This window comes from Equus przewalskii, chromosome 27 (genome assembly GCF_037783145.1).
Source record: "Equus przewalskii isolate Varuska chromosome 27, EquPr2, whole genome shotgun sequence".
NCBI classification, from domain to species: domain Eukaryota; kingdom Metazoa; phylum Chordata; class Mammalia; order Perissodactyla; family Equidae; genus Equus; species Equus przewalskii.
Genome location: NC_091857.1, coordinates 2,585,421 through 2,593,300, shown reverse-complemented (window position 1 = coordinate 2,593,300; position 7,880 = coordinate 2,585,421). Strand labels below are relative to the sequence as shown.

At 37.4% G+C, this 7,880-nt stretch overlaps 1 protein-coding gene across 8 annotated transcripts in view; it reads left to right on the top strand.

The window, feature by feature from the left end:
• The window catches only part of HTR1F (5-hydroxytryptamine receptor 1F), a 150,348-nt gene that overhangs the window by 32,509 nt on the left and 109,959 nt on the right, over positions 1 to 7,880 (top strand). For 2 of the 8 annotated variants that reach the window (XR_011533812.1, XR_011533809.1), the window contains exon 3: positions 998 to 2,478. The exons of 3 other annotated variants lie outside the window; for them this stretch is intronic. The gene's annotated coding sequence lies outside the window, so the exon portion shown is untranslated. Of the gene's footprint in view, positions 1 to 932; positions 2,479 to 7,880 lie in introns of those variants that run through there. 3 more of the 8 variants (XR_011533813.1, XR_011533810.1, XR_011533811.1) reach the window with 2 other exon arrangements.

Below are 7,880 nucleotides of genomic sequence, written 5' to 3'. Positions count from 1 at the left end.
AGCGAAAGGAAGGAGGGGCCCAAGAACCTGCTGGAAGAAGATAGGGTGGAAACTTAGAATTTTCCTTGGGGAATGGAGCGTTTAAGTGAGTAAACATGAATTAAGGATAAAGCAAATTAAGAGAAATGCTTCCAAAAAATGAAAAATAGATGTAAAATACTATATCAGAAAGAAAACCTGCAGAATTTTAGATTTAACAAATAATCATTAGTATTTGGAAGATCTAATTTTTCTTTTTAATTATTTGGAGAGATGATAATTATCCCTGATGTGTTGACAAATTGGCTTTAGCTCTTCTCCCTCCATGTTTCTGAGGTTGTTTGAAGTTACAGCCAATGTAGAGTGCTATTTCCATCACAGCCACTGCCAGTGTTGCTCAAGCTACTTGCTGCCCGGTGTGAGGGGACCATACATAGCTCACCATGCAATACACAACTTGCACAACCCACACACATCTTCTGATTCTAAGTGTAAATAAGAAATCGAACTCCATAGTAAATGGTGATCTCGGGGAAAAACAGTGGATTAAGAGTCATAAGATCCTTGTTCGGGTCGCACATCTGCTAGCTCCTAGCTGGATGTCATCCTTAAAATCAATTAACCTCTGAATCCCACTGTGCTTATTAGCAAAATGGTGGTAATAATACCTTCCAAACTTTACACAGTTGTCTGAGTTAATCAAAGAATGTTTTAAAAATTTCTAGTTTTATAGAAATACACCTTATTATTTAGAAGATTAATATACTTGTGTTGCCACATATATGGATTTAATATTTTTAAAGGGACAACGTAGTATACTATATTATGTAAGCTACAAAGTTAGAAGTATCTGTTTAATAAATGAACTAATTTTTTTGTTAAATAGATAGCATAATGTTACCATCTATGAGAAATATTTTTAAGTTTATGCTAATTTCTTCTCTATATTTTAGATTTAGAAATTCCAGTGGTCCCAATTCTGCCTGATATTCCTTTCAAAGGGTTTTTATTTTCCCAGTGCATTGATTTTTGATTGTCATGGAGAATGTCAGCAGTTTACAAGCTGTGGTGGATTGCCAGCTTGAGTTGGAGGGAAGTAACGCAGAGAGCAGAGGTGTCTGGATTCACCACCCTCCTGCCACGCGCAGTCTACTCTGCAGCTCGTCCTCCTCATCAGGACCTCAAGATGCTGGGGTGCTCTCCGGTCTCTCTTCAGCCCTCATCCCTTCTTTATCCACACTCAGGTTGTCTCTACTGTTCCCATGGCTTAAAAAAACATACATATTCATAAGTTCTCCAGATTTATGTAGCCGGCACCCTGAATTCCCATGGCCTCTAGACGTGGCTACCCAATGGCTCTGCCGCATCTTCCTTTGCATGTCTAATCCACATCTCAGAATACACAGGTCCCAAGGCAACTGCTCTATGTTCCATCTGAACTTGTTCCTCCCCAAATCTTGCCTATTTTTCTTATAGTACCACTAAACCCCTGGTTGCTTGGGCCAAAAATATGGATGTCATTCTTGACCCCTCTTTTTCCCTCCCACTTGCATCCAATCCATCAGCAAGTCTTCCTGGTTCTGCTCTAATATATAGCCCTTAACAAGCCTGTGAAATGCTGCATCATTGGATCCTGGCCACTATTTCAAGCTCATCCGTGTAAAACAGGCCTTTTCCCTTATCACTCTTCATAGCACAAAGCCACCCTGGAAATTATATTTATACTTATCTGTTTATCTATTTATTGTCTCTTTCCCCTATTAAGGAAGGACCTTTCCATTTTTATTCTCAGGCCCACACCTAAAATGCTGCCTGGAACACTGTAGACACTCAATAACACTTTGAATGAGTGAATTCATAGCCATCACATGAGTCCCTCAGCAGAAACAGGCTTGGGTTGGCTCGGAATCAGATTGACAGCTGCACACAACTGCCAATGTGCCAGGTGTGCGTTCACAATCACGTTGTTTGTTTATGAAATACATTCTTGGCTTTTCTTTTGAATACAGAAAGCCAAAAATGTCATATTGATTCAAATAAATAATTCTACTTATTTTCAACTCAAGATAATTCTATAAGAATGAAAGCTCTCAAAAATGAGGCAAAGGAAAGTCGTTTTGTTTTTATTTGAACTATCCATCTCTCCAATCATCCTTCTCTACCTCCGGAATTTCTATACTTGGGAACATACTTTGTGTCTCCTCCCATAGTCAAAAATGATGTTCAGACTCGATGATAGTGATCATAGGAAGCATTACTATGCCAAATCATTTCAAATTGTGCAGTAGCCAAAGTACATACAAGTATGTCATGGTAATAAATCTGTCTTATTTACTCTAACAACTTTTCAAGCAATAGCCATAATAAATTAACTTTCCATTGTGATTTTCATATCTATCACCAGAAAAGTAGTGTCTGTTTCAGATCTTTAAGTTCTATTTGATGTATTTAAATGACCCTCAATAATAAACTTCAGAGTTGTCTTGACCTGACTGATAATGAATTATATGTGTTCATTTGCCTGGGCCTGCAATAAATCAACTACCAGGAAATGTATGAAATGTGCTGTTGTAAAATCCTGGTTTCCCTCTCCAGAATATATTTGAGTAATTACTAATGTATGTTTATTGTTTTCAGGCCAGATTTAATCTGTTAATCATGGAGCTTATAGCTCCTCCCATATTCTATACTTTGGTTGATGGTACCTTCTTTTACCTGCTCTCCCAAGCCAGAAGAGTCATTCCGTAATGCCCGGCTCCTCTTCATTTCACATAGTATGGGTCGCTGTATCCTCTCAGTTCTGCTTACAGAACATCTCTGGCATCTATTCCCTTTTCTCCAGCACTGTGGCCCCTATTAAAGGTGAACCCATCCTAGCCTCACAGAGATGTATTGACCTGGCTTCTGACTGTACTACACCTTCCCAATAAAACCAGAGAGCTCCGAATCCTGTCCCAGAGCCCTCTCCCTGAAAGGTGTAGGATTTGGGAATGGCCAGTCATCTGTTACTGCAAGCTCAACTGTGAAGAGGCGGCTTGAGTAAGAGACTACACAAAGAGTGTGAGCTGTGATATCAGACAGGGAGGGTTTCAGATCCTGTCTCTGCCTCTAGCAGGGGTATCATCCTGGGCAAGTTCACCTCTCTGGAACTTAAGTCAGCCATATTTGACTTTGAGGTAATAATTCACACTTCATAGGGTTGCTGTGAAACCTAAATAAGATCATGTGTACTAAAAGGTATTTCCTGACGTGTTGGATGCTCACCAGACATTAGTTCTCTTCTTGCATTCTCCTACCGCTTCTAGGCACCATCATATGTTACCCAGAACACACCTGCAGAAACCCTGCCTTCTTTCCTTGCCGTCTTATACTGATCTCTTTGGGTAGCAAGGATTCCCTTATTTCTCAGCCAGGATAAAGGAACCCGAGTGAGACTCTGTTCTGTCTCAGGGAACCTGTTTCTTTCGATGCTTCTGCAAATCCTCATTCTAGAATAACTAGAAACTATTTCTCTTCAAGCTATTTTCTTGCTTTAATATATATCAATAACTCCCCCTAAGTTACAAACAAAAATACAGATTTCTTAGCCTTCTCTGTCCTACCCTTGCATATTTTTACAAACTCAGCTCTGACACTCATTCTTTTTAGTTGCTTGGCTTCCTTGTAAAGTTCATGGTCTTTCACTTTTGTGTGCCCTACGTTGCCCTCTCTCATGAGAATGCCTTTCTCTGCTTGAATGTCCAGTAAGCACCTCCTATTCTTGGGTGAAGTTCTCTGTAAAGCTCTGTCAACCTTGACCTCATCTCAGGACGTCAGTTTTTCCCAGCTTAGTCTTTCCATGGAACTTTGATATGTCTCTGGTCATATTGGTACTATTGTGTACTGTTTCTCTTACCACTATCATGTAAATTCCTTGAATGGATGACAGTACCACAGCACCTAGTATGCGCTTGAAGGTCCATAAATAATTAATGGATAATGGAAGGTATTATTATCATTATTCCTATTGCCTTTACCTATTTAAAAATTTTTCTTTTCCTAGATTTTTTTGTCAAACTATGCTACCATTTTGTATTCTATGTCATAAACTAATATGATCGTTATGCAAACACTATTTTCATATAATTCTGAACACCAAGATTTGAAAACCTAGGTGAACACTCTGGTATGTATACTTCTCTCATTTGCATAAAAATGACATTCTGCAACTGAGATTTCATGGTTGAGAAATTTCAAAGCCCTGTTTAAAGAAAAAATAACCTTAGAAAAATTAATCATGTTTTAGCCAGTTTGTTAAATAAATAAATTGAAAAGCAAAGAAGCATAATTTTAACAACCTTCAAAATAAACACTCACCTTACTTCCAAAGTTCTTTCATATTGCAAATTAGTGCCAAAAAATACATCCCTACCATTAAAAAGACTCCTTACTTGGAAAAGCATCAGGAGATATAGGAGCAGCTGGCATCCGGTTATCCACCACATTTAGCTCAGTACAAGCAGGCCAAAAGGGACCACACATACCCAGGATCTACATCCTTCTCTCCTAGGGTAACTTCATGGACTTCTGTGGTTCCCTGCATAGGCTTTTCATCACTGAGGTGAAAATCAGAGAGAGGTGAGCACTTAAACATCTAGCCACTGCACCTCCTCTATGGCAGATCTAGACCAGAAGGTGTGAAGATTTCTGTAATGTCATCTGGGAAGGGGGAGGGTAATTGTACCATCCTTTCCCATGTTTGTGGTATGTTTCATATTATTTACATTACTTTAAGATCCTTTTGTAAATTCTGTCCATCTCTTAAGAAATCTGATAGGTTATCATATGTCTTTACATTCTTTAGTTTGCTCATGAGAATTTCAAAAACCTACTTTATGAGATAACTGACAAAGTGAGGAACTTATACTTTCTGACATAACATGAACTGAGACTGTCATTCAAGTTTGATTAGTTAAGCATTAAAAAATATCAGTCTCATGCCTGGGGAAAGATAATATTTTTAGGCCCTTTTTATTACTTTAAAAGAAGTTTTATAGCAAAGTCAGTTTAAGTATAAATACAACTCTTAATTACCTGTGACAATGGGGAATGGAAAATTGAAATCTACAGATAATTCAAAATTTTATTCTAAAGAGCATTATTAAACCTTTTTCCCACTGAGCTTCTTAACATTGCTCAGAGCTGAGCCTTAATTTGCGTGGAGTCTATCTTCTTTTTTTGACACCTCATCATGGAGGAAGGGTTGATGAGCAGTAAATTAGGCTCTAAGTAGAGAAGAGCAGAAAAAGAGCAAAATCAGAAACCAAAGGACTTGAATCAACCAGAAAATTCATATCTAAATCTTGAAAATAGTAAGTGAAATAAATCTTTGTTTTGGTTTTATAATAGAAATAGACATTCTAAGAACTAGATAGAAACCATTTTGAGTGTGTGAATTTTCTAGAAAGGATCATCTCTTGTCATTTGAAAATATAGATTAATACTTTGATTCATCTACATCAAGGAGAGCAAAGAACTATTTCAAACTTTGTCAAATCCATTCCTTTCTAAGCAACAACAACAATAAAAAAAAACACGTTTTCTATTTACTTTATGGATTTTTCAAGTGCTGCTCAGAAAGTCATTTACAGATAGGATTCCATTTTGAAGGCTGGCAAGTAATGTTTTTGGGTATTTTTTTTTCTTTTGGTGAGGAAGATTGGCCCTGAGCTAACATCTGTGCCAATCTTCCTCTATTTTGCACATGGGATGCCACCTTAGCATGGCTTGATGAACAATGTGTAGGTCCACACCCAGAATCTGAACCTGCAAACCTTGGGCCACTGAAAGCAGAGCACGCGAACTTAACTACTACACCACAAGGCAGGCCCCAAGTAATGCTTTTTAGATGTTGTGCAGAGTCAGAATGCAAAAAAAAGAGTCAGTAAGATCTGTTCTGATGCTCTCTTTGGTTCTGCCTCTCCCTTTCAAAATGCTCACCACCCAACCAGCCAGTACCATACAGGAAACAAGCAGCAACCACAGATGGCTTCCTTTGCAGCCTAGCCGACACCTCCTTCTGCCTGTTGCAAAACCTCAGTTTTGTCTCCAAACTCTGATATTTTGGCTGGCTGACTTCATGAGAATTATCCAATAATTTCTAAAAGGGTATTCATTTTCATTTATTATCATTTGAGGATAAGTAATATTCTATACTTGTATGTAACATGCAGAATCTGAAATCCGGCACTGAAATTGTCAAATGAAGCATAAGTGATACGTTAGATGTGCCTAAAGAGATTTTCATCTTTTTAAGAAGCGAAAATCCAAATCCTCCAAAGTGTGACATTTTCAGAAGGCATGCACACCGCCCCCTCATAATCATTCTCTGGGGATTTCCCACTTCCTGAGGGGTCTCTTGGTTCCACCTGCACCTCCACTGGCTGGAGTGAGACTGAGAAGAGCTATGTCTGGATTGGCACACCTACCTCCTAGTCACCAAGTGTGTAATTACCACTGTTCGTTGCCTCAAGTAATCCAGCCACTCATGCAAGACACAGCATTATTCTCATGGAGGTAATACATAGATCCTCCTTTGGAAAGAGAATCATTTATTTAAATTGTTTGTGGAAATAATGATAGAAACTTTGCTATTTAATCAAAGGCGTACACAATTTGTAAATACTCTGGAAATAACTGATATCCTCAGTTAAAACCAATAATTAAAATTGCAATAAAAGTGTAAATGAAATGAACTCAATGAAATGACTAACCACTATTCCTTGTTTAAAATTTTTAAGCTAAAATAGTCTTTAGTATGACATTTCCATTGAGGTCCCCTAATTTAAGCAAACTTAACCATTAGTCTTATTTACACAATAAACTGAGTCCTAATATTTGATTTGAAAATGAATTTTTTATTTTGAAAATAATTTGGCAGAGCATGAAAAAAGGAATTCTCCCCAGGCATTGAAATATTTAGTGTAGACACAAGTCTTCTACAGCATTCTTGCAACTCTAGAGCACCGTACTAGAGGGTCTGTGAGCCCTTTGAAATTATGAGCAAAAACGTGCGTCTTTGTGTATATCATTTTGATGGAAAAGTTAAAACAGCTTTCCTCAGAACCACGGCATAAAACAAAATTCATTCCTTGTGTAAATTCCTCTATGCTTGTGTGTTTTTAAAGAACGAAAAATACCCGTGTGTATGGACTCACTGAAGTGTATGAAGAATATCAATAAGACCATCGGCACATGCACATAGGTATATTTTCAGAGCAACAGGAATATTTCTGGTCATAACATAAATGATATGTATTAAAATGATACAATTTTATTATTCATTAGCTCATTATGATTTCATTTATCATCATAAAGATATTAATTTCTCATGATTTCTCTTGTTCACTTTATGGAAAAATTCCTTTATTGAAAAATAAATATCTTGAAATTAATGGCAGCAAAATAAATTTGAGAAGATCTGTTTAATGTGCATTTAGTGACATCACACTGAACTTTGCTTACTTTAAAATGCAGAAAAATATTTTGGATGTTTAAAAAATGAATTGCAGAGCTGGAGAGCTGCCTCTGTGAGCGCTGACATTAATTGCCACCTGTACCTTGAATTGGGGGACTCTGATGGACTTGCTCCAGATAATTTAAGTTGTGTAAAGAAGTTTCTGGGTAAAAATTGACATCACTTAACAAAAATGCTTTGCCATGGGTCTTTTTGTAATCAATGCCTAGGGCACATGTATTGACATTTGAATTAGAAATGAGTTTCAAATAAATATTCCATATAAATAACTATTAGATACAGTTCCACGGGAGAAGGAGCTAGCTCCTCTTCAGTGCGGTATCTTTAGAGTCTGACATTCAACCAATAGTCAAAGATTGAAAAATCAGTCAATCCATATATGCTG